The sequence below is a fragment of the Tupaia chinensis genome, unplaced genomic scaffold, assembly GCF_000334495.1.
Source record: "Tupaia chinensis unplaced genomic scaffold, TupChi_1.0 Scaffold000360_1, whole genome shotgun sequence".
NCBI lineage: Eukaryota > Metazoa > Chordata > Mammalia > Scandentia > Tupaiidae > Tupaia > Tupaia belangeri.
The window spans coordinates 3,871,427-3,895,045 of NW_006159856.1; positions in this window are offsets into that span (position 1 = coordinate 3,871,427).

Below are 23,619 nucleotides of genomic sequence, written 5' to 3' on the forward strand. Positions count from 1 at the left end.
AGAGAGAGAGAGAGAGAGAGGGAAAGTGAGAAAGCAAGCCACCAGGTCAGGTCTAGGACTCGAACCATGGTCAGCCATGTGGGAGCATCCAGTGCCTTAACCACCACACCACCTGCTGGTCCCATGTCCTTAATTTTTGTTTACTTCAGAAGGTTAGTATTTCTCCTCTCTTTGTGGAAAGACATTTTCTGTTTTTGTTGTTGCTGTTGTTTGTTTTCTCTTTCGGTACTCCATTGCTTTCTGTCTCACATGATTTCTGATGAGAGCTCGGTTGCAAATTGTACTTTTATTTTTCTGTAAATAATGCTTCATTTTCCTCTCTGGTTGACTTAAATATGTTCTCTTTGTCTTTGATTTTCAGCAATTTGACTATAATATGTTTCAGTGTTCCTTTTAATTTTTTGTCTGTTTGTTTCGTTTTGGTGTTTATGTTAGGTGGGGTTCTTTGAACTTTCAGGATCTATAGTTTGGTTTCTGTCATTCATTTCAATAAATTCTTAGCTATTATTTAAAAAATATTTCTTTTGCTCAGTCTGTCCTACTTCTGGAATTCTAACTATGCTATTTGATATGACCTCGGAACTCTTGGATGTTCTATTCAGCTATGCTAATTCTTCCTGCTCTTTTTTTCCTCCCAACTTGATCATTTGGGGAAGTGGCTCGTTTTCAAGCTCAGTGATTCTTTCCTCAGCCTTATAGCATCTGCAGATGAGCTCATTACAGGCGGTCTTCCTCTCTGTCTCTGTGTTCACTTCCGGCGTTTCAGTGTGGTTCTTTCTCGGACTTCTCATCTCTGCCGAAATACCTGTCTGGTCATGCATGCTGTCCTCCTTTTTCCATTACAACCCTCAACATATTAAGCAGTGATCTTAAATTCCCTGTCAGACAGTTTCAACGTGTGTATCGTATTCTTTATCTCTTATAAGCGTAGCCTTTCTCCTTGCCTTCTGTATGCCTCAGAATGGCTGTAGAAAGCCAGATCTCACATATAGGCACAGCTTCTTTGGCTGGATCTTTGTGTGGGAGTGTAAGGAACTCTAACTGGAGTTGTACTGAGTTTGAGACTTGTTGCTGCTATAATTACTCTTGGTGCTTTAAACAGCTTTATAGAGCCAGTGGGTGGCGTGGTGGTGAAGGCGCTGGATCCCACATGGCTGACTCTGTGGGTCAAGTCCCAGACCCAGTGACCTGTGCCCACCAGGCACATGCGTGTAAGTGCCCAAAATCCTGAGAGGAAATTGGAGGAGAAGGGATTGCAGCATGACCATTCCCGCGGAGGGGGGATTTTTCACTTTCACTGTCTATCTTTCTCTAGTGAGTGTGTGTGCCCTATAGCAAAAACCTAAAAATAAATAAATAAATAAGAAGAAACTTAAATTCCCTGTCAGACAGTTTCAACGTGTGTATCGTATTCTTTATCTCTTATAAGCGTAGCCTTTCTCCTTGCCTTCTGTATGCCTCAGAATGGCTGTAGAAAGCCAGATCTCACATATAGGCACAGCTTCTTTGGCTGGATCTTTGTGTGGGAGTGTAAGGAACTCTAACTGGAGTTGTACTGAGTTTGAGACTTGTTGCTGCTATAATTACTCTTGGTGCTTTAAACAGCTTTATAGAGCCAGTGGGTGGCGTGGTGGTGAAGGCGCTGGATCCCACATGGCTGACTCTGTGGGTCAAGTCCCAGACCCAGTGACCTGTGCCCACCAGGCACATGCGTGTAAGTGCCCAAAATCCTGAGAGGAAATTGGAGGAGAAGGGATTGCAGCATGACCATTCCCGCGGAGGGGGGATTTTTCACTTTCACTGTCTATCTTTCTCTAGTGAGTGTGTGTGCCCTATAGCAAAAACCTAAAAATAAATAAATAAATAAGAAGAAAGAAAGAGAGAAAGAAGAAAGAAAGAAAAAGATACATAGTTGACTTGTGGTTAGCCATGGCTGTTTAATTCTAAATGTTCGGTTTCCCTCTCACGCCGTGCCTTGGACATGCCCTATGCCCTTTTCTCTCTTGCCCCTTTCTCAGCACTGTCCATGCCATTATGACTCGTGTTCCAAATCTAGTTAGCTTGGTGGGAGGAGGTGGCAGAGCGTGGGGTCACTGCTGTCCTCATTAAACCTTAGTCTGAGATGTGCACGTGTCCCTCGTTCTCGAGGCTGCGGCCTTCTCAGTTCTCCCCCACAGCTGTAGTCATGGGCTCGGCCCTCAGCCTGTTCCTCTCCCCCTGTTCCCGTTCCTTAGCTATAATGAGTTCTCACTGAAGTCCTGCCCTGGTTAAAGTTGTGTCCCAGCGGGGACATAGGGATAAGGACTTGGCCGCTTGTCCTTTCCCCTGGTCCACTGCAATAGACACATCTTTGGCTCTCGGACTTCCGTGAGTGCCTGGTGGGGTTTGCAAGACCAAGTCTACGATGGATGAAGAATCCACGAAATTCTGCGGCCCCAGAGGTTTTATACCGTCCTGCCAGCCTGCACTGGCCTTCACCAGGTTGTCGCTTTTTCTGCTGAGCTTGCCTCACCGGTGTCCCAGGTGACATGCACTGGCTGTCCCCTCTGAGCAGGTGTAAGCAAGGTTCTAGGTGACACAGCCCTCCTTGCAGGAACAGGGCTCATACCCGGAGAGCACACTAAGCCCAGAGGCCTGCCTTGGCACTGCATGGTGAGCGCCTCCTCCCAGTCAGTCCTAGGAGACGGATGCCTCTGTGGTCACTTGCGGGGTGAAAGCAGCAAGGTGCAGAGAGGTTTAGGGATTCCCACAGAGGTGCTCAGCCAGCATGCACCAGGTCTGAGCCCTGCCTGCCTGGCCCCAAGCCCTGGCCTTTCTACTTCATCCTTTGTCTGTGCCACGCGGAAGCAAATGCACATCCAGGAACTGGGCTGGCCCTCCCGCCCCGCCCAGGCAGAGGGTGCCATGGTGCTTCATCTGTCTCGGGGAGGTGACCCGTGGGCGGAATCTGTCGGGCAACCCAGGGCTCGCCAGTTTAAGGATGCACGATTTCACTCCAGGTCAATCACCCCCCAGGCTGCCCGAGGCTTTGGAGCTTGCTGAACAAACTCCTGTTCTCTTCCCACGGACTGACTCATCTGGAAGCTTCCATCTGGGTGGTGGGCGGGCTGACTCTGAGAGGCCACGTGGCATCACCTCACACAATTCCCCACAGCCCTACAAGGTTTGTGCCACTCAAAGGACATGCCTAAGCCTTTGGTTTCCTCCAAATAATGAGGCTCTTGTTACGCAGGGACCTGGGTTAAATCGCCTCCAAATGGGGGCTTGGATGCGCTGGCCGCTGCGCCACTGTTCGGTCAGCGAGCGTCTAGGACGGGGAATTTCTCCTGCATTTTACATGACTGCGGGGCCTGTTCCTTGCGCCTGTCTGGTCGCGTCACATCATGGAGGGTTTCTCGGGGCGGCCGGCCGGCTCTGAGCACAGCCGGGTGGCGTTTACAGCACAGCTGCTGCCCGGGCCTCTCGGCGGAGGTGCTGGGCCGCGGCCCCCATCCGGGCAGAGCAATGGGGGCCATCGGCATGTCCTTTGAAAATGGACGTTTGCCCAAGTCATGCTGGTGAAAGGAGACAGCAAGGCCAGTGGGCCTCACCAGCTCCTCCACTCCCAGGAATGAAAATATGTGGACTCGCTGGGGGTTGTGCTTGAGTGTGTAAGTGATACAGGGCTGGGTCTGTATGTGTGTGCATGTGTGGCTGCTAGGGAGTGTGTGTGCACACATGTGGAAGTGCATGTACACGCGTGTGTGCACACATACATGTGCGGTATATGTGGTATATGCATCTATATGTGTGCAGGAATGTACTTTCACATATGTATGTGCTAGGGACTACGTATGCATGGATGTGTTCGTTCACCTGTGCATGGGCATATATGTGATTTATAAACATGAATACTTGTGGACACATGTGGGATGTGTGTGCAAGACTACATGTGCACACATGAGCATGTGGACATGTGCGGGTGGGTATGAATGAATGTGTGCACACATGGAAGGGACACACACATGCACGTGTGTAGCTGTGTAGGCTCGTGTGTGTGTATGGGATGTCAGCCTACGTGTGGAGTGTATGTGCACCTGTGTCTGCATGAGCATGCCTATGCCCATGACTATGAGTGCATGCATGGGTCTGCATGTGTATTTGAGACAGAGAACTTCCTGTGGGCCTCATCTGTACCTTACAGGACCCTGGTGTATGAACCAGTGGAGAAGAGGCATTTGCCATGTTCGGGCCAACACCCAGACCTGCTCCACATGGCACCAGACACACCATGTTCACAGTGAAGACCTGAATGTCCTATTTCCCAGCCTCTGGGTTTAATGAATGTTTTACTCCTGAGTATCTTCCGAATGTGGGTTTGTGTCACTCGCTGCCTCAAAGCCCTCCAGTGGCTCCCTGCAGTACAGGTAGAAACCCCTGCACTGCGCCCCAGGTCCTCTGCATGCTGGCCCCTGGCGGTCTAGTGGTCTCTCCACCCACGTCTTTTCCACCTATCCTCAGGCACGAGCACATACAGAGTAAATGACCACTCCTCGTAGCCTCAGTTGTCCTTGTTTGTAAAATGCCTTCTCACGCAGCTGTAGGATTGACGGTGCCCTGCTCAGCACGGGGCCGACACACACATAGTCTTCCCTTCCTGCTCTGCACATCTGTCTGCCACGTCTGCAGACCTCTGTCTCAGGGGCTTTCCACAGCATTGACGCCTGGACCTCGCAGATAAGATACACAATAAAGATTTGCCGGGTGAGTGACAGCAGAGTTGTGCAAGATCTCCACAACAGGTCCAATGGCATACTGATAGTCTCACCAGAGGCATAAAACAAATACCAAGAAATCCCTCCAACACCGCCGGTTAAATGAGATGCTTGCGGAGTCCTGTCCGGCCCAGGCCAGGGGCGAGAGCTCCGTTCTCCATTTTCTTTTTGCTCTAATGGTCGGGTTCACAGGCTGTACATATAATCTGAAGCATTCGGTAGCGATCTAATTAAATGTTAACACATCATTAAAGTGATTTGCGATAAGCACAGTTAACAGTTTGATAAATCCATTCCTGGCTGACTCCATGCTGAAAACAATCACTCCCAATCAGCAGTGGGCTGTTGACATCCACTGAATGTTGAGGGGACACACGTATGTTCTAGCAAGGCACGTCTGCCACAGAGACCTTCCCGCAGCCCCTGGGAATAGAGATGGGCCAGGTGATGTCAGTATCCTGGAAGGGTCTTGCGTGGACATGGGTGTGGCAGGATGCAGGGAATGGGTCATTCAGGGATTTTTTTTTTTTTTTTAATGTTGCAGATGTCTGAGTGTCTTCTTGCATAGAATCAGGGAAGTGGCTGCTTTTGCTTCCAGTTAACACTCTGTAATGAAGGCGGCCTCCTGGTTGAAGGCTGTGAATTATTGCTTGTTAATGGGATTAATTGCCTCAGGAATGAACTCTGCATTTCTGTGCACCTGGTGATGTGGGTGGAGGGCCGGGAGCCATTTCTGTTTGACTATTGGTACTGTGAGCTGGGGGCAGGAAAGAGAGGGTCATGGGAGAGAAGCACACCTGTGCTTTTGACATTTACTCAGGAGAGATAACAGTCTCGGAAAATTCTAAGCAAGCTGAGGGAAAGCTCTCTGTGAAGGACACATACCGGCAGTTGTCACAGACCAAATGGAACATCAGGGATAGCTGGAGTGGAATGGTGCTAAGAGAGCATCTTACTCCAACCTCCTCATTTAATAGTTAGGGACTCTGAGGCCCAGAAGGAGAAATAACCCTAACCACAGAGTCTGGGAGCAGTAGTGCCAGGGCAGAGACTAGAATTTGGGAGTATGTGACCTGGAAAGAGGGTTCAGGCTGTGTGGTCAGGAAGCCTGGGCTTACGCCTCAGCTTGAAACCGCTCAGGGCCCCAGCACCTTCACCAGAAATGACATTGCCTCATAGAGTGGATTGAGAGTTACAAGAGAGTGTAAAAGTCAAGTGCAATCATAGAGCCTCCTCCAGCCTCCCTCTTCATGTTATCTAGCTCTTCTGGAAGATTCCAAGTGTCCAGGAATGAGGTTAAAGATTTGGAGTCTACCAAGACTCATTTTTTAATTGCTAGGTCACTCACTGGTAAGGTTAATTGAGGTCAAAGAAAATGTACACAACACCAAACTGTGTGCAGGCAGGTTAGTGATGAGGACATTGATGACACCTTCCAGTCTCAGCTCTCACACCTCCTCTTCTACACTCAACCACCTAAGTCTTTCAGCAGCTTCATCAGTTCCATTGACACACGAGCCCCTCCCACTGCCTCACTCGCCAACTCCTGTTGTCTATCCTTTGAGATAAATCTCAAATGCTGCACCTAGAAGAAGGCCTCCATGACTCCCAACACTAGTCTGGGTGTTCTTATTCTGGACACCCTCAGTCCCTAATCTGCTCATTTATCTATCCCTCTTCCCCTTTACTCATTAAAGGTGTATACCTTACTAGATGGTGAGCCACTGCAAAGTGCTTCCTACCTGCGAGACTGGGTATAGATTACTTCTGGAAGCCTTGATTTTCTTATCTGTAAAAAATGGTGTAATAATGACCCTTACCTCATAGAGGCCTTGTGAGGATTAAATAAGATAATGTATGTGAAGCCCTAAAAGCACAGTTTGGCACTTGTTATGGACCCACAAATACCAGCAGTTATCATTATTACTATTCTTAGCAAGCATTGCATCTATCAAGTTTACATAAAGCCTGTCCTGGCATTGAATTGCAATAAATCAACAGCTGTGGTTCCTTCTTTTGAAGAGCTCCTTCACAAAAAGATTAAAAAGACAGTGTTGGCAGTGAAAGGGCCATAAGGGTAAACCAAAGGAGCTTTGGATCAGACAAGGATGATAGAAAGCTTTGCGACAGTGTATTCTCACTTTATCTGCACGTTAAATTATAAACAAGGCAAAAAATATAAGTATATGTGTGTATGTTTAGCACAATGAGAAGTAAGTAAGGGTGATATTCCCAGGAAGGGAACATCATGAAAAAAGACAAAAGGCCTGATGTTTTGAATAGTTATGAGAACTTTGACATTTTTGGTACAAAAAGTACAAGGAGGGTAGGGTCTTAAACAGGACTTGACAGATGGATAGGGACAATAATAGGCAGGAACTTGAGATCTCTGCTAAGAAAGAAACTTTTTCTCATATAGGATATATGGTTTGTGAGGTTTTTAGCCAGCCTTACAATCTTATATCTTTACTTGGAGTATTTAGTCCATTTACATTTAATGTAGTTAGTGATATAGTTGAATTATATTTACCATTTTAATATTCATTTTCTATTTTCCTCTTTCTCATGTTTTTTTTTTGTATTTCCTCTCTTTCCTTGTATTCTTTGAATTAATCTCTAAAAAAATTATTAGCCCATTACCGTCTATTAAAAATATGCAGAGGGCCAGTGAGTGGTGTAGTGTTAAGGTGCTGGACACCACATGGCCAACTCCACAGTTCAAACCCCAGACCTGGTAGCCTGAAAATCGTGTGTTCATGCATGTCCAGAATCCTGAGAGGAAAATGGAGGAGAAAGGATTGTAGTGTGGCAATTTCTCATTTCCTCTCTCTCTCTCTCTCTTTCTCTCTGTCAAGTGCATGCATACTATAGGAAAAATTTATAAAGAAAAAAATCAAAAAAGGAAAATAACACATTATACACATTACCTTTAGGAAAACAACTACAGAAAACTTAATTGACTTCCAAGAAAACCATGGAAACTAGAGTACAATAAAGACATTTTTTGAAAGTACTGTAAAAAACTGTTTTTTTCTGGGGTCAGCAGTTACTGTAATGGCTATGTTGCCGAACTCCCATGTAGTCGACTGAGGTTTGAATCCCGGATCCGGTGGCTTAAACTCAACGCCAGGCACATGTGCGTGTGTGCCCAAGATCCCGAGAGGGGAATGGAGGAGAAGGGATTGAGGTGTGGCCATCCGCCCTGGGAGGTGATTTTTTGCTTTCTACCTCTGTCTCTCTCTGTCTTTCTGGTGTGCGCACACGCACAATAGAAAAAAAACTCTCCAAAAAAAAAAAAAAAGAAAAGAAATTGTTTTTTCTTTAAATTTATCTTTTAAAAAAGTATTCACCCATTTCCTTATATTAACTTATTAATTTTAGTGGTACCCCAGAGATTCATGAATTAATATTAATATTAACACATTATTCACTTAAGATAATCTATTAATAATTCATTCTAATGAAATGATTTCTTTTACCACTTCCCTCATGGAAGGAGACCTTTAGAATACTTTTTTATTTACTAATCTTTTGCATTATCATTATCATTTTTCTCTTTTATTTATACGTTTTAAACTTCACACATATTATTATAATAATAATTATTAATATTGTCATTATTATTTGAATAGTTTATATTAATTTATATTTGTAAACATGTTTACCCTTTTTTTACTCTTCATCCTGTCTTAATTCTTGTGCTTTATCAGATTATTTTTCTTTTGCTTACAGTAATAATTTTAGTATTTTTAAAGTTTATTTATGTTACTGAGAAAGAGAGAAAGCAAGAGAAGTATCCTCAACAGTATTTCATCATACCTTTATCTCCTTTCCCCAGTCCTCCAGCCAGCCACTCACATGCCTAGTGTGTTTCAGATCAACATGGAATCTGAGTCCATAGTTAGTTACGTGGCTTTCAGTGCTGCAACTCTGTATGATACTGCCTGTGCTATCAAGGCTGGGCTTCCATTTTAGTATTATTATTATTATTATTATTTTGCAAGTATGCCAATGACAAAGAAAGAACAGTTTTTGTTTGATTAAAAATGTATTTCACTCTAATTATAAAGGATAGTTTGTCTGGGTATAGAATTTAAGGTTGGTAGATAATTTTTTTCAGTATTTTTAAAAGATCTTTCTATTATCTTCCAGCTTACATGGTTTTCTGAGAAGTCAGTTCATTTTCTTATTTTCCTAAAGGTAAATTGTTCTTTCCCCCCTTGGATATTTTAATTTTTATTTAACTTTCCTCACCCCTCAATAATTTTACCACAATGTGGACAACTGTTGCAGGTTTTATTTTGCTTAGTTCTTTCATTTTTCTCCTGGTTGGCAATTGCAGGATCTTTTTAAATTTGTGATTTTATTTCTTACAGCAAATTTAGACAATTTTATGTCAATATTTCTTAAATTTTCTTCTTCAGATTATTGTTTTTCTTTTACTCTTATAACTTAATTATCTTTCATATGTCCCATTTTCAAATACCATCACATTGGGGGTTAGGGCTTCAACATCTGAATTGGGGAGGGGAGGGAGACATAATTCAGTTCATAATAGCTATTTTCTATCTCTTTGCCTTCTAAGATACCAATTATAAATATATGAAACATTTGTATTCTGAGCTCTATTTCCCTATGCTCTTTTATGTATTTTTTTATTCTTTTATTTCCCTCTGTGTGTTAGCATCTAGATAGTCTCTATTGACTTGTCTTCAATTTCATTACTCTTGACTTCTGTATCTACTCTGCCATTAAATCCATCTATGGAAGTGTTTTTTTTTGTTTATTTTGTTTTGTTTTTTGTTTTTTTGTTATTAGAGTGTGTATGTGCAAGAGAGAGAGAGAGCAAGAGAGAGAAAGCACCTCTTAATAGGGGCATGTTCACATCACAATTCCTTTTCCTCCATTTCTCCATTTGTAGGGATTTTTGTTCACAGATGTACACATACTCAGCATGTTTTTCAAGCAGCCAGGGCTGGAATTTTAACTGCAGCTGGCCATATAGAATCTAGCTCCCTTAACCACTAGGCGATAGAGCTAGCCCTCTATTGTGTTATTAATTTTAGATCATTTCTATTTCTGGATTTTTTCATTTAAAGATTCTAAGTCCCTGTTGAAATTTTCCTTTTAAAAAATATGCCCCAGGGGAACCAGCAGTTAGCGTAATGGCTATGTCGCTGGACTCCCAAGTAGTCGACCGTGGTTCGCGTCCCAGACCCGGTGGCTTAAAACTCACGCTGGGCATGTGTGCGTACGTGCACAAGATCCCGAGAGGAGAATGGAGGAGAAGGGATTGCAGCGTGACCATCCCCCCTGGGGGGTGATTTCTCGCTTTCTGTCTCTATGTCTCTCTCTGTCTGTCTGGCGAGTGCAAGCGCCCTATAGCGAAAATCTCTCCAAAAAAAAAAAAAAAATGCCCCAAAGGGGCCAGCAGATGGTTTGAGTCTCAGACCCAGCAGCCTTAAAATCATTCTGGGTGCATGAGTGCGCATGCCCAAAATCCTGAAAGGAGAGATTGGAGGAGAAGAGATCGCAGTGTGGCCATCTCCCTGGGGTGTTATTTTCACTTTCCCTCTCATTGTCTCTACGGCAAATACACATGCCCTATGGCAAAAATCTTTAAAATATGCCCCATAATTTAGTCTTTTAAAATACATACTAATTAAAATTATTTGTACTTCAATAAACATTGTATCTGTTGATACTGTCTGTTTTCCTCATTAGCTTCCATTCATATGTTTCTGTCTCTTGGCTTCTTAGTAATTTTTTAATTTTTGGCAGATATTGCATATAAAAATTGCAGGGGGGGACCAGCAGTTAGCATAATGACTATGTTGCTGAACTCCCATGTAGTCGACCATGGTTCGAGTCCTGGACCTGGTGACTTAGACTCATTCTGGCCGTGTGTGTGTGTGTGTGTGCCTAAGATCCTGAGAGGAAAATGGAGGAGACGGGATTGTGGCATGGCCATCCCCCCGGGGGGGTGATTTCTTGCTTGCTATCTCTCTGTCTTTCTGGTGAGCGCATGCGCCCTATAGCAAAAATCTCTCAAAAAAAAAAAATTGCAGGAGCTCCAGGTGGGCTTCATTTTTTTTTTTATTAAAGAGAGAGTTCCTTATTTCCTCTGTTGGAGAGAATGTGGATTTGGTTATTTTAGAAATTGGTAAGTTTTAGTCTTGCTAATAAAAATACCTAAGATTGGGCGATTTATAAAAACTAGAGATTTATTAGGCTCAGATAAATAAATTGATTTATTCTGGTGGCCAGAAAAGTTTCAAGGTACAGGGCTGGCATCACAACACAGCTTACAGAAGAGAGAAAGGCAGGCAAAGAGAAAGGCAAGAGGGTAAGAGGAAGCAGACTTTGCCACATCCTCTACCCTGTTGTCTCTGCCCTGTTGTCTCTACCCTGTTGTCTCTACCCTGCTCCCACCTGACTGGCTGGTACCTGCCCATGGGAGGCAGGTCTTCCTCACAGCCCCTTGACTCGTATGTCACCTGATAAGATACCTGACCACATTAAAGACCCGCCCCCAAGGGTCTCACCATCTCCCAAAACCATTACGTTGGAGACTCCGCTTCTAGAACATGAAACTTTGGGATACATAGCAGCTGGGTTTCATACCTGATAAGGCTTAGCCCACTTCTGGTTTACTCTGTTCTCCTCATGGATTCCTGCAGGCCTTGAGTGCCTGCTGTGTTCATCGATTTCACTCCTCCTGGTGGATCTTTGCCTCCTATTATTTCTCTCCAAAGACAGAATCTTGGTATGTTGCTCTGGTTATCTTCAAACTTGTGATCTCCCTACTTCTACCTCCTGGGTAGCTGGGATTACAGGTGTGTCCCACCAAGTCCAGCAAATGTCCCTTTAAGTCCTAAGTTGGAGGAAAATTCTATGCTGCTCTTCTGGTCTAACTCTTTAGCCTCTCTGTCCATTCCCCCCGGCAGCTTCAGAATCCGCCAAGCATCTTGACAGGGTAATTGTCCACATTTTTTTTTAATTGTCAAAGGGCATGTGACTCACCAGAGACAGAGAGACAGAAGAGAAGGAGAGGGAGAAAGCACCCCCCCACACACACACCCAATGGGCCTCGGTCCCACACGATCCCATCTCTTCCATTCTCCGTCCTGTCATAATTTGGGGCATGCACATATCTGAGCCCAGTGTGTTTTTGAAGCTGTCAGGGCCAGGATTTGAAGTATGTTCAGCCACATAGGATCTGGTCAGGCCACGTGGCTGTCACTCTCATCTACATTTTTAAAGCTCTTAAAGCCTCTAATTTTGTCACTCCAGCTCTGCACAAAAAAGCTCTAGTGGCTTATTGCTCTCCTTACCTGAGTCGAGTCTCCTTCCCAGAACAAGTTCGTATTCTCTGTTCTTTGCCTCTTCCTACGATCGGTAAATGCCCACCAGGAAAAAGGGACTGGAGGGTGTTAGCTCAGTCTCTATGCAGTTTTCTTATTTCTAAAATCATGGTATTTCTGGCCTTGTTGCATCTGCAGTATTCTGACGTCTGTAGGTAGATAATGTATTTGAAGTAGGCCTTAGTCTGCCACTAACTCCACCATCCTACATATAAACTGGGGATAAGTTTGAACAAGTGAACTGCATCAACTTTTTGTTTGAGAATTCTGTTTATTTACATGATTTTCCCACTCTTTCACAAAAATTACATAATTTAACCTTTATAACAACATGGAAAAGGCTTACCTAGGGGTACCCCTGCCCCCTTCAGAGCTGCCCTAAATTCGCATTCTAGTGAGGCCTCTCTAATGAGCCTATTTAGAAGGGCGCTCACCCCCCCTTTCCTGCCTTATTTTTCTCTATGGCTTGTCACCATCTGATACAGTATGTATATTAGCTATTCATTTGTGAAGTTATTATTTGCCTCCTCCAGCAAATAAAGTTCCACAGAAACAGGAATTTTTTTAAAGAATTATTTTGTGTTCATCGATTTCACTCCTCCTGGTGGATCTTTGCCTCCTATTATTTCTCTCCAAAGACAGAATCTTGGTATGTTGCTCTGGTTATCTTCAAACTTGTGATCTCCCTACTTCTACCTCCTGGGTAGCTGGGATTACAGGTGTGTCCCACCGAGTCCAGCAAATGTCCCTTTAAGTCCTAAGTTGGAGGAAAATTCTCTGCTGCTCTTCTGGTCTAACTCTTTAGCCTCTCTGTCCATTCCCCCCGGCAGCTTCAGAATCCGCCAAGCATCTTGACAGGGTAATTGTCCACATTTTTTTTTAATTGTCAAAGGGCATGTGACTCACCAGAGACAGAGAGACAGAAGAGAAGGAGAGGGAGAAAGCACCCCCCCACACACACACCCAATGGGCCTCGGTCCCACACGATCCCATCTCTTCCATTCTCCGTCCTGTCATAATTTGGGGCATGCACATATCTGAGCCCAGTGTGTTTTTGAAGCTGTCAGGGCCAGGATTTGAAGTATGTTCAGCCACATAGGATCTGGTCAGGCCACGTGGCTGTCACTCTCATCTACATTTTTAAAGCTCTTAAAGCCTCTAATTTTGTCACTCCAGCTCTGCACAAAAAAGCTCTAGTGGCTTATTGCTCTCCTTACCTGAGTCGAGTCTCCTTCCCAGAACAAGTTCGTATTCTCTGTTCTTTGCCTCTTCCTACGATCGGTAAATGCCCACCAGGAAAAAGGGACTGGAGGGTGTTAGCTCAGTCTCTATGCAGTTTTCTTATTTCTAAAATCATGGTATTTCTGGCCTTGTTGCATCTGCAGTATTCTGACGTCTGTAGGTAGATAATGTATTTGAAGTAGGCCTTAGTCTGCCACTAACTCCACCATCCTACATATAAACTGGGGATAAGTTTGAACAAGTGAACTGCATCAACTTTTTGTTTGAGAATTCTGTTTATTTACATGATTTTCCCACTCTTTCACAAAAATTACATAATTTAACCTTTATAACAACATGGAAAAGGCTTACCTAGGGGTACCCCTGCCCCCTTCAGAGCTGCCCTAAATTCGCATTCTAGTGAGGCCTCTCTAATGAGCCTATTTAGAAGGGCGCTCACCCCCCCTTTCCTGCCTTATTTTTCTCTATGGCTTGTCACCATCTGATACAGTATGTATATTAGCTATTCATTTGTGAAGTTATTATTTGCCTCCTCCAGCAAATAAAGTTCCACAGAAACAGGAATTTTTTTAAAGAATTATTTTATTTAACTTTATTTATTATTATTATCTTCCGGTTTGATCAGAGAGAGAGGGTTAAAGCAAGCCACCAGGTCTGGTACGCAAACCACAGTGTACCACGTGGAAGCCCAGTGCCCTTAACCACCATGCTACCTGTTGGCCTCCCAGATGCAGGAATTTTTGTTTGTTTTGTTTAATGCTGAATACTGGGCCAGAATCAGTACCAGGCATGTCATAGGTGCTCAATAAATATCAGTATCAGTTCAATAGATGAACATTATTAATCCTGTTTAACAGATAAGTAGATGAGGGCCAACTTTAAGTAACTTATGCCAATTTCAAGCTCATGAAATGTTAACATAAACAACTCAGACAAGGTTGCGTGGGGCAAAACCAACAACGTCTGTCTCCTAGACAAGAGAACCTGGACTGGGAAGCATGTCACGACCCTAGGACATGTGCTGGCAAGTTTATTGCTGGGTTGTTTTTTTTTTTCCTAAGCCTGTGATGTTAACATGTGCTCTTTTACAACCTTTTTTCTCTCTCAAAAGTTGGGCAAGAAAAGAAAAAATTGTTAATGGAATTAGGAGTTCTGATTTAGATCTAAATAAAGATGTTACTATATGAAGATCAAAAACCTTACAACAGGAAGTTCAAAACCAGTTTTTCTTTCTTTTTTGAAGAATTATTTATTTTTAATTTTATTTATTCTTTTTTTTAAAAAAAATTTTCACCAGACACACATACACACTCACACACACATACTCAGAGAAAGAGAGAAAGTGAGAAAGCAAGCCACCAGGTCTAGGACTCGAACCGTAGTCTACCATGGGGAGTGCCCAGTGCCTTAACCACCACACCATCTGCTGGTCCCTCAACACCAGGTTTTCATTAAACAATTGATAAAAGGAAAGTGAGGCTGGAGGTTACGCTGTAACATGAGGAGGCGGGATTTACACAGCTGACAGGGTAGTGCTCCTCCTTCTAGCTTTGTTCCGAGATTTTGAAGGTGTGGTGTTGGATTCCAGTTTTGAAGAGCGAATAGGAGTTTGCAAATGAAGAGAGTGGGAAGGGCACTCCAGGCAGAGTCCATAGTTTGAGGAGGACACTAAACATGGCAGGGACAGGACTGCGTTTCTTTGAGAAGAGGCGGGGCTGGAGAGGACAGTCACAGCCCAAGGAAAGTCAGCTCCCCAGGTGGGGCGGGCGCTGCTTTCGGTTTTAAGAAGGGTATGATGTGAAGTCCAGGAGAGTAGCTCAGAGACAGATGCAGCCTTAGGGAGGGTGATGGTAGGGCAGAGAAGGGGAGAAGACTAGTTAGACTAGTCTGAGGTGCCAAGAGTGGCTGGGCTCAGGCTGGGCACTAGAAGCGAGTGTGGTAGCCTGCTCGGGCTCCCATCACCAAAGCTGTGACCTGGATTGCTTAAAACAATGGAAATGTATTTTCTCCTACTTCTGGAGATCAGAAGCCCAAAAACGAGGTGTCCACAGGGCCACCTCTGCAGGCTCCAAGGAGGGTCCCTCCTTATCTTCCATCTCTTGGCGGTCGCTGCACTCTGGGATATCCCTCTCGGCTTGCAGGGGGGTCACTCTGGTCTAGGCCTATGTCGGATGACATTTCTCCCCCGTATACCCATGCCCCAAATTCCTTCTTATTGGGGTGATCCAGTGTGCCCTCCTCTCCACCTGATTACGTCTGCACAGACCCTATTTCTAGGTAAGGACACACGCATAGGTACCAGGGAGTTGGACTGAAAGATATCTTTTAGGGGGGGACACAGTTCAACCCACAACAGAGAACAAGGCCGGATGTGAGCTCTTTGCTGTGTTTGCTGCAGGAGGGTGGATCTGTGTCGGACTTCTGTCAACGACCCCAGCCCAGCCGGCATTTGCGTCTCAGTCATTATGACTCCCTGAACGTCGGCCTTGGGCACTGGGGACCCAGAGAGAATGAAGTCACAGAGGTGTCTGGTGGAGGAGGCAGATGCACGAACAGGTCATTGATAAGTGCTGATGGGGGTGACAGGTCTCACCCTTTGAGGCAGGTGGGCACTCTCTTGGGAGATGGATGAAAGCACTGGCAAGAGGGGGGAGAGTCCTGAGTTCCGGGTGGACATTCCCCCCAGACAGAGAGCAGAGCCCGTGAGCCTCAGCATCTCAGCAGGGGAGTGGGAAGACCGCAGCTGGGAGGGGACAACCCCCAACCAGACTAGGGGGCCAGCCCTTCCCGAGGTCCTCATCCAGCATGGAAGAAATGCAGCACCCAGAGCAGAATCCCGGGAACGGAGTGCTGGGAACCCGGCGCCTGCTGCCAGGGCTGGGCTGGGTGTGGATGGAGGTATTGATCTGCCGCAGTGGGGCCGGAGGAGGACAGGTTGATGGATGGGGCACTGGGGTCCCTGGGCGCGCAGGCACAGCGTGCCCACATTAGGCCGCTGGCGCCAAAATTGTCTAGAAAGCTCATCGCAGACGGCGGCACGCAGCACGCGCTGCAACGGCAATTACAGGCGAGTCATTAATTAAAGAAGACCTGCTTTTTGCAGCAACTCGCAGGCAACGCGCTGCTCACGTTTATTCACTCAGGGCTTCCGGGTGCGTATGAGAGGTTGGGACTCAGAGTTCAGCCTCGGGGACAGCGGGCCTGGATTTGAATCTCGTCTCTGCTCCTCAAATGGCCCCTGCTAGTGACAAGGTCTGGGCTCAGTGCCTGGAGCACACAGAGGCTCTAGATTGAAGCTCGCCCCCTTTCCTGGGAGGAGGCCACACGGTGAGTGAGACCGCTCTGTACACAGAGCCGGCAGCCGCGGGTGAGCGGCCCTGCGCCCTGCTGTGTGCAGAGCAGAAACAAGGCCCCCTGACCCCCACTGCTGACCAAGGCGAAGGGGTGTGGGGAGAGGTGATAGCAGGGGACGCCGCAAACACCCCGTTTCCGCAACTCAGCCTATGCTTGCTGTCAGCTCTTCCTAAAACTCAGCTTTCGCCAGAGTCATGCTCTCTGCTCCCGAGGCCCGAGAACCCAGCCAGACCTGGCCCTGCCACCCAAGGCCTTGGCCCATTCTGCCCTCCTCCTCCAGCCCACCTAGCTCACGCAGGTCTCGGCCAGGGAAGTCTGTCCTGCCCTCTCATCAAGTTTGGCTCAAGGCTTAGCTTGTGGGGACCTCCTTAAAGACAAGAGGGAGGGCCAGGGAGAGGTGCAGTAGAAACACAGCCGACCCCACGTGGGAAAGGTGCTGTCCTATCCAGGGACCTCGTGGAGCATTCCAGATACATGCATGCCCATTTTATTTGGGCTGGTGGGGACTGGGGGTAGGTCACAGCATGAAGACCCTATGGGGTGCCTTTCTCTTTCTCTCTCTCATGGAAGAGATAATAATTTTTAAAAAAAGGGACTAGCAGTTAGCACAATGGCTATGTCACTGGACTCCCATGTAGTTGACCACGGTTCGAGTCCCAGACCCGGTGGCTTAAACTCACACCAGGCGCGTGTGCGTGCGTGCCCAAGATCCTGAGAGGAGAATGGAGGAGAAGGGATTGCGGTGTGGCCATCCCCCCTGGGGGGTGATTTCTCACTTTCTGTCTCTCTGTCTCTCTCTGTCTGGCGAGCGCACGCGCCCTATAGTAAAAACTTCTCCAAAAAAAAAGAAAGAAAATAAAAGACTAGTCAGATGCGTGAGGCTCTGTGCAGTCCCGCCTCTGGTTTCCTTCTGCTCCCATCCCTCAGGCTGTCCTCAGGGTCCTCTCTGGGCTCTGGCCTTGGCCCGGAAGTGTTGATGGGCCACAGGGCACTGTCACAGGGCACTGCCGCCCGAACGTCTCTCTATGAACACCGTGTACACACTGTGCTCTTTTGTTTCTTCCTCCCTTTATGTTAGGGAAGCTTAAAAATAGCCTTCACAAACTGTCTAGTGTGTTAGGGTTCTAATTTTTTTTTTTTTTTTTTTTGAGTCTCGAGACTAAGATAAGGAGTAATTGAAAACCTGGGGAACAAAACCTAAATTAAAATTCTAAATCCAGTAGCAGAAAGTAAAATAATCAAATGCAGATTCACTGAAATTGAGCACACCAGACAAGGTCAAACTGAAAGGTCATTTTCACTGTTTCTGTATAACGGCAAGGGCAGAAACATAACATCTTGTGTCTGAGTACCTCAGACATTTCCAAACCTATGTGCTCTGGGACCAGCGGGTGGCGTGGTGGTTAAGGCACTGGACACTCCCACATGGCCGACCACGGGTCAAGTCCCGGACCTGGTGGCTTCCTCTCTCTCTCTCTCTCTCTCTGTCCCTCTCTAGTCAAATTAAAATAAATAAATGAATAAATAAAATAATTCTAAAAAAACCCTATGTGCTCTGTATATAAATCTATAAAACATGACCACAAAAATGCTGAGAAATGAATTAAGATTAACAAGGCAGATGAAGATAACAATCTTTGGGTCTAGATCAGAAAACGTGTATTTGCAGACCAACAGCTTTGGGGAAGTTGGCTGGTAAGAGATGCCTCTTGCTTCTGTTGTCTCCAGGGTCAGGTACCAGTTTCCATGGTAAGATTTCAATCACCGGATCACACCTTGCTTCTCCTCTACCTCATTGCTTCTCCTCTTATCACATCCCCTTAGCAACCCAATCCTATTTAGCCTGTGTCCGTCTGCAAGGTAGAGTGTGCTGCAGGAATAAGCATCCCCACAGCTCACATCCTGTGAATCTATAATGCACTGGGGGAATGAGGGAAAACAAAGTAGGCAGTAACTGTGTTCTGGTGGAACTTTCTCACTAAACAGAGCCACGTGGAATAGTGACTTGTGGTGTGTGTGGTTACAGAAAGGGACGGTGGTGTGGCAGATAGGCAGGAGAGCATCTCTGAGGAGAATACCCACAAGCTTCTGGGTGAGGCAACATGAACAAAGGCCCTGAGGTTGGACCATCAGTGTCTTGATGCAGCCTCCAGGGCCCAGGCCTCTATAGCTGTAATTTTCTGGGACTGGGAACACCAGCTGTCCCTGGTCTCGGTGAGGCTACAAGAGAGGTGGGCCAGGAGCTGGAAGGTGGAGAGCGGCCACATCATGTCTGAGCATGGCTCCTTTTCAATAATACCTTCCTGAGCTCCTGCCGTGACCAGTCACAGGCCTTGGCTGGCAGTGTGCCCTGCAGGGTCGTCTGTGCAGGCTTGTCTGCCTCCCCTGGTACAGTGTAGTCTGGTTTGGAACACAATTTCTGAAGCCACCAAGATGGCTTGGATTCACGTACTGATTCCTCTTGCTGAGATACTCTGGAGAAGGGACTTGGCTTCTCTGTGATCTGGTTTTCATACGCTGTGAAATGAGGCTAATCTACTCTAAGGACTGTCACAAAGACTGAGTCAATACAGTAGACCTCAACCGGTGTATTTTTCCCTTTGACAGCAGCAGCTCTATTAAGATGCAATCTACAAGTATATGCTCTATAATGCATGTATTTAGAGTAGACAACCGAATGGTTTTAGTATTCTCACACAGTTAGTTACACACCCATTGCCACAACTTCAGAACTTTTAATCACCCTCAGAAAAACAACCGAACAGGCCCATAGGCAGCCACGCCCAATACATCACCATCACCCAAACTCCCTCTGTACTAAGCACTGTTTTGACCGACTGAATGGCCGAATAAATGAACGAGGACCCTCAGCTCCTAGGTGGTGAGGCACCAAGAGCCCCCAGCTGTTGGGTGGAGCAGCCCGGTGCCCTTGCCTGCTGGCAGCCCTACTCCCTCTCCCAGCAGCCCCCAGGGAGGTGGTATTGCCTCCGTGGCAGGCAGGGCAGGGCCGCTGCTGCCCCTCCCTACCACCTCTCTAGGCTCACACCTGATTAGCGAAGCTATGATTGCCCTCCCCAAGCACCATTACAGCAATTAGAGCTGAGCGCTCCACTTAACCGCCCGAGCAAAAGCACAGCGCTGTGCGGAGGGAGGCGGTCGCTCCCACTGTCTCGCCAGCCTGGAGCCCCCAACTCATCTGGGCCCAGGGCGGGCATAAATCCAGGCGGAGGGGAACCGGGCTTGAGCTGCAGTCTGAATGGGCCTGGAGGGATCTGGCTGACACAGAGGATGGTGGGAACCTGCTGGAGCAGGACCGCATGTTCCTTGTCCAAGGGAACAGTGCACAGCTGCCTCCAGGCACTCCCAAACACGTGGCCTCTTGTCTCACCCCACAGGCAGCTTTGTGGGACTACAGAGCTGGGCTTCCTACTCCCACCAGGGCTGCCATAACAAAGTTCCAGACTGCGGGCTTGACAATAGAAATGTGTTTTTCGTAGTTCTGGAGCCTGGAAGCCGAGAGCAGGCTTAGTTCCTCCTAAGGCCTCTCTCTGGGACTGGAGGCTGACTGAATTTCCCCATTGGCCTCACATGGTCATCCTCCTGTACCTGTCTGTATCCTATTCCCATCTCCTCCTTTTTTTTTCTTCCTAGGAGGATTTTGCTATAGGGTGACTGCCCTTGCTGGAGAGAAAGAGAGACAGAGACAGTGAGAGGGAAAGTGAGAAGCCACCCCCCCCCAGGGGGAATGGCCACACCGAAATCCCTTCCCCTCTATTCTCCACTCAGGATTTTGGGCACACACACACACACACTCACACACACACACATGCACCCGGCGTGAGTTTTAAACCACCGGAATCTGGGACTCGAAACACAGTCAGCCATATGAGAGTCCAGTGGCGTAACTGCTACACCATCTGCTGGCCCCTATTTGCCTCTTTTTATAAGAACCTCAGTCAGATTGGATCAGGACCCACTCTACATCTTCAGTTTACCTAACCCCATATTAAAGACCCTCTCTCCAAACACAGTCATATTCTCAGGTCCTGGGGGTTAGGACTCGAATATGTGGATTTTCAGAGGATACAATTTGGCCCATGCACCCATCCCTAAGCCTTCTGGATGAGTATCCTGGTCTCGTTCTGGCCACAGTAGGGGCATAGAGTCCTGAGCTCAAAAATGGCTGTGCTCCATTGCACCTGCATGTGGACCTGCCGTCGGAGACTCCTGGGTGCCTTGGAGATGCTGGTCACTCTCTGATCCTCAGGAAGCACTAGGTCAGAGTCTCCTGTGTGTGCCCTCCATGTCCCCAGAATCCAGCCCAGTGCCTGCAGAATGAGTACCTATTAGACTGATGTGATGGGGAGGCTGGGGTCAAGAAGAATCTTCCAGAGCTGGCAAGCACCCTGTTAGCTGACACACTGCAGTCATTTCTGGATACCCAGTGGTTAGTGCCCATCTGTTTTTCTATACTCCTAAAGGCCGATGCTTTCTCTAGATGTTCCTAGAAGTACACTGAGATGACTTCCGTGGGAGTTCCCCTGCTCAGCATTTCAGCTCTTGGGGGAAAGTACTGGTGAGAAATATGCAAATATCGGCTTGTGCTGGCCTCCACACCCAGGCCTGGGCCAGGAAATCACCTCTTTAGGAAACTGCATAATTATGTGCAACTATTTCCCGCTGACGGCCAGGCTGCAGGGCTTGCTCTGCTATTAACACTGAAATCTGTCTAGACAATATGGTACAGGGCTGGAGAAGGCAAATTCATTAGCCGCCTGAATAATTTAGGTAGATTTGGAAAGCAAATGAGCAGCAAGGTGTTCCTCATGGTCTCTGCACATATAGATTTCCTTTTAAGAGGCAGAATATAAATTAATAACAGTCTGATTGTCATTAATGACAGAGGCAGTAGCCAGCCGCGGCTCCCAGCCAGGCATTCATTAAGGAAAGCATTCATTTCTTTCCCCCTGGACGAATTGGTTGGTTAAGTTCTTAGGAGCAGCCTTGTCGTGCTGGTCAGAGATGACCACTCCGGCTGCACGTGTACGCATGGCATGGCTGTGATGTTTTGAAGTGGAGGAAAACCCTCCACAGGAATTGCTCTGTCTTAAGAACTGTCCTTGGGGTAAGAGCAGAAAGAGGTGTACCCACACCAACCAGCAGATTCTACATGAGCTAATGGAAGAGGCTGTGCCCCTTGTAAGCTCATTTGCTTCAGGAAGGGCAACCAAACCCTGCCCCAACCCGAAGTGAGAAATCTGGTATGAAAACCCTGCTGCTTTCCCAATCCCGACTTCTGCGGTCCTCTCTGTGTCTCTCACTGCTGTGCCCCGCCCTGCCCCATCTCCTGCCCCCGGCTGGCCTTCAGTTTCCTCTGATGGCCAGTGTCCATGCATATCTAGACCTTTCTGGCCCTAGCATGTGCACCTTCTTCCTAGAAGCACTCTCTGGCCTTGGGAGCAAACCCAAGCAGTTGCAGGGCAAGCCAGAATAGTCAGGGAGTCAATATCCCAGACAACCCTCAATGAATAATGGAGGGCCCTCGGTGGGCACTGGTCTTATGCAAGGCCAGTTCTCGACTGCGTTCTGTGCAGTCTCTCTGAGGATGCCCTGCTCAGTGGGGTTGAGCCCCAGCTGTCCAGCTGGAACTCACTCTGCAGCTCATTTGCCCTTCTTGGCTCCCCTTCCATCCCCCCACCGCTGCAACATGCCTTTGGGAGCATCTGCAAATAAATGACCTGCCCACAGGTAAGCCAGGAAGTTCTAGATCCTGTGAGCAGACACCTAGATTCAGGTGTTGCAACATGGCATTACTCCAGGCACATGTGCATGCGTGCTCAACATCCCAAGAGGAGAATAGAGGAGAAGGGATTGCAGTATGGCCATCCCTCCTAGGGAGTGATTTCTCATCTCCCTTTTCTCTGTCTCTCTCTATGTCTTCAGTGAGCATACACACCCTATAGCGAAAATCTCTCTCTCAAAAAAAGAAAACCAGGGACCAGCAGTTAGCGTAATGGCTATGTCGCTGGACTCCCATGTAGTCGACTGCGGTTCGTGTCCCGGACCCAGTGGCTTAAACTCACGCCGGGTGCGTGTGCGTGTGTGTGCCCAAGATCCCGAGAGGAGAATGGAGGAGAAGGGATTGCAGCGTGGCCATCCCCCTGGGGGGGTGATTTCTCACTTTCTGTCTCTCTGTCTCTCTCTGTCTGTCTGGCGAGCACACACGCCCTATAGCAAAAACCTCTCCAAAAAAAAAAACCCAGCTAGGTATCATTTTATAGTATGTTCATTCTACTCACTGAGGTTTATGCCTAAAGTCAGACATGAGTTCTTGTGTATGTAAATATCAGCTGTGCTTGCTATTGCAAATATTTAGACAAATTAAGTTCATTAGCAAATCAATTAAATAGGGGGGATAGGCATAGAAAGCAAACAGGGATAACAGAGACAATGGGAGGAGGGTTGGACAGGGCAGAGGGTTAGGGATAGGGAATCAAGGATGGCAAAAAAAGAGAAAAAACTCAGAATATACAAGACATAAGAAATGGAAAATTGTTTGTTGATAACACATATGTTGATGTACTTGATTGAGCCAACAGACAATGTATTTTGGATGAAAAATTCATTTTGTGTATTGTAATGATGTATAGCATATTAATGTTAAAAAATAAAAACAAAAAAAAAAAAAAAAAAAAAGAAAGTGCTGAGGTGGATGTGTGTGATGTTTGCATGACAGTGTGCATGTAGCAGTTAAGGCCATCAAACTGTACGCTTGGAAATGGTGAAAAGGGTACATTTTATATTATGTATATTGTACCATAACTGTAAGAAAAATGAAATATACCTGACGGAATCTCCACATTGGCCCCCTGAGTTTTGAACCGAGAGCCATTATGGTCAGAGAG